Source organism: Lathyrus oleraceus, chromosome 5 (assembly GCF_024323335.1).
Source record: "Lathyrus oleraceus cultivar Zhongwan6 chromosome 5, CAAS_Psat_ZW6_1.0, whole genome shotgun sequence".
NCBI lineage: Eukaryota > Viridiplantae > Streptophyta > Magnoliopsida > Fabales > Fabaceae > Lathyrus > Lathyrus oleraceus.
Window position 1 is genome coordinate 495,301,854 of NC_066583.1, and position 4,401 is coordinate 495,306,254.

Below are 4,401 nucleotides of genomic sequence, written 5' to 3' on the forward strand. Positions count from 1 at the left end.
ACAAATACCACGGCTGCCAACTCTAAATCGTGTGTCGGATAGTTCCTCTCATGAACCCTCAGTTGTCTCGAAGCATAAGCTATAACCTGCTTATTCTGCATCAACACACCACCCAAACCCAACAATGAAGCATCACAGTAAACCTCAAATGATTTCGACGAACACGGTAATATCAGAATAGGAGCAGTAGTTAATCTTCTCTTTAACTCTTGAAAACCTTCTTCACACTTTGAGTCCCAAACAAACGCTTGCCCCTTTCTAGTCAACATCGTTAACGGTAACGCCAACTTAGAAAATCCCTCAATGAACTTCCTATAATAACCAGCTAAACCAAGAAAACTCCTTATTTCAGAAACTGACTTCGGAGCTTCCCACTTAGATACCGCTTCTATCTTAGAAGGATCAACAGCAACACCATCTCTTGAAATCACATGACCAAGAAAACTAACCTCTTCTAACCAAAATTCACATTTGGATAGTTTAGCAAATAACTTCTTTTCTCGTAGGACTCCTAAAACCACTCTCAAATGCTCAGCATGCTCTTCTTCAGATTTCGAATACACCAAAATATCGTCAATAAACACCACAACAAACTGATCTAGGTACGGATGGAAAATCCTATTCATATACTCCATAAACACTCCAGACGCATTAGTCACACCAAAAGGCATTACAGAATACTCATAATGTCCATACCTTGTTCTAAAAGCAGTCTTCTGAATATCCTCAATTTTCACACGTATCTGATGATACCCTGATCTCAAATCTATTTTGCTGAACACACTCGCACCAACTAACTGATCCATCAAATCATCAATCCTCGGCAAAGGATACCGATTCTTGATCGTCACTTTATTCAGTTGCCTATAGTCCACACACAACCTCATAGTACCTTCCTTCTTCTTAACCAATAACACTGGTGCACCCCACGGTGACACACTCGGACGAATAAATTTCTTATCCAACAGATCTTCCAACTGACTCTTCAATTCAGTTAACTCAACAGCAGACATACGGTACGGAGCCATCGATATCGGCCTAGTACCAGGTACCAAATCAATCGAGAACTCAACTTCACGCTCTGGCGGTAATTCATTCACTTCTTCCGGAAACACATCAGGAAAATCACACACCACGGCTAGATCGCAAATCACCAGTTTATCTTTAGCCTCCAAAGTCGCTAACAGCATAAACAACTCTGCCCCATCTGCTACTGCCTCATTCACCTGCCTCGCTGATAGAAACAAACTCTTTCCTTCCTCAATCTCAGGAAAAATCACAGTCTTATCAAAACAATTGATATAGACTCGGTTAAACACCAACCAGTTCATACCCAGAATAACATCAATCTGCACAAGTGGAAGACACACTAGGTCCATCCCAAAGTCTCTACCAAAAATACTCAAAGGGCAATTTAAACAAACTGAAGTAGTAGTCACTGAACCCTTCGCAGGAGTATCAATCACTATACTCCCATGCATCTCAGATATCTCTAATTTAAGTTTCACAGCACAGTCCAAAGATATAAAGGAATGAGTCGTACCGGTGTCAATAATAGCTACCAGAGGAAAGCCATTAATATAACACGTACCTCGGATCAAACGATCATCTGCAGAAGTCTCAGAACCCGATAAAGCAAAGACCTTGCCTCCCGACTTGTTCTCTTTCTTCGGCTTAGGACACTGTGGGCTAATATGACCCAACTCTCCACAGTTGAAACAAGTCACAGTCTTCGACCGGCACTCTGCAGCCAAATGACCACCTTTTCCACACTTGAAACACTTCCTCTCAGCACTGGTACACTCATGGACACGATGTCCAGCCTGACCACATCTGTAACACTTAGCAGGGGCACTAGAGTCTCCCCCACTAGGCCTCTTCATCCCACTCTGTCTCTGGAAACCTTTGCCAGCTGCATACGGTTTCTCACGATCATTCTGATTCTTGCCTTTCCTATCAACCCTCTGCTGATAGCTCTCCGCTCTGGCCTTGGTATCCTGTTCAAAAATCCTGCAACAGTCCACCAAGTCAGAAAACACTCTAATCCGCTGATACCCAATAGCCTGCTTGATCTCGGGACGTAACCCGTTCTCAAACTTCACACATTTTGAAAATTCCCCAGTAGCCTCATCATAGGGAGTGTAATACTTCGACAGCTCTGTGAACTTAGCAGCATACTCAGTAACAGACCGATTGTCCTGCTTCAATTCTAAGAACTCTATCTCTTTCTTTCCTCTGACATCCTCTGGAAGGTACTTCCTCAGGAATCTCTCTCTGAACACCGCCCAAGTGATCTCAGCACTCCCAGCAGCTTCCAACTCAGTGCGGGCAGCAACCCATCAATCATCTGCTTCTTCTGACAGCATATGCGTACCGAACCTGACCTTCTGGGTATCGGCACACTCAGTCACTCGGAAGATTCTCTCGATCTCCTTCAACCACTTCTGAGCACCATCTGGATCGTATGCTCCCTTGAACATTGGAGGATTGTTCTTCTGGAACTCACTCAGTTGACGTGCAGCTCCCATTCCCACAACATTCGGATTTCCTCCAAGTACTCCAGCTAGCATACCCAGAGCCTCAGCAATCGCAGCATCATCTCTACCTCTTCCAGCCATCTCTATTCTGAAAACCCAATCAAGCTAAAACAATAAGTACTGATAGGTTTACACAACACCTATCCCGTACAGGGGAACAGAATAATTACGACTCGACTCGACCAACTATGCTCTGATACCACTAATGTAACACCCTTCTAAAATACCCCAAATATTTAATTAAAACAACAAATATATACATCAGAGTAAAGGTGCAATTAAGGGTGTCACACAATCACTTCACACCAATCATCAAAATAACTGTCATGCTCTTTTATTAATTCAAAACATAAAGCATTTGCACAATACGCAACGGATAGAAATCAAATCAATCATGCAAAACATGTAACACATTACATGTAAAATTATTCAACAAGGTAAAACATCCCGTCCCGATGTTACATCTATCAGAGCATGACCCACTAAGGAACTACACTAGACTCCAAGCTCTAGCTTCTACTCAATCACTGCTCGTTACCTGAAACATAGTTGTAAGGGTGAGTTCCTCAATCGATATAATAAGCATTATAAAATATCATGTAATGCTAAGTAAATAACACATTAATCACCCTAATCATATCACACATTCGGTAACGGCAACCTCCACTCAAACATCATAATCATGCTCAACATAAACATCAACACACACGTATAATATTGGAACACATCCATTCATATTATACACAATACATACATTATGCAATGAGACTCCATGCATGCGGTACCGACTATTCGTGAACATATAGTTCACCTCACCGATCAAATCCAGATACGGCTACCAAGCCCACTAGTCCCACTCATTTGAGACCTAGTGACTCACTCACTAATTCCTCACCACGGGAATTAGCTACCACCAACTCACTAATTCCTCACTATGGGAATTAGCTACCACCACCAAGACTACAATATGCATGCTAAATCACCTAGCAATGCAAAATCATCAACAATAATCCACAATGATTTACTCACTAATTCCTCACCATGGGAATTAGCTACCACCATAAAGGCCACAATATGCATGCTAATTCACCTAGCAATGCAACATCATTAACAACAATCCACAATGGACATATGCTCACACTCTAAGTCATAAAACAGTCCATTCACCAACACATGCATAATATATACATTCACAACATTATGCATATTTTCACACATCATCAGGACAAGTATCAAAACATCATATCATGTCAAATAATTAATCACAGTATTAGCACACTCCACTAATACCTACACTGCTCAAAACAGCGGGAATTAATCCCTATTACATCACACGCCAATATAGGCCAAACACCAATTATGCACACATTATTCAAATATTAATTTTTCCAATTTCCAACAGTGTTAACCGGTTAACGCCCTGGGTTAACCGGTTAACGCAACACAGAACACACTTTCTGGAAAAACTCAACAGTGTTAACCGGTTAACGCCCTGGGTTAACCGGTTAACGCAGACAGAACAGCAATTTCTCAGAAATCACAACAGTGTTAACCGGTTAACGCCCTGGGTTAACCGGTTAACGCAAGCAAAACAACAATACCTCACAATTCATAACAGTGTTAACCGGTTAACACCCTGGGTTAACCGGTTAACGCAAGACAGAAAGCTGTTCCTGCGCTAACACGAAGCAGAATGCAGAATTCTCCGCATTTTCCGCCGTTGGAGGACTTTCGGACCTCCGATTTCAATTCCGTAAAAAGCTACACTTTCGGGAAATCAAGACTCATCCAATTACAGATTCAATTTCAGTTTTAACACAACTTATCCAACACAATTTTTCAGCATTCAACATCCCAATTAGGG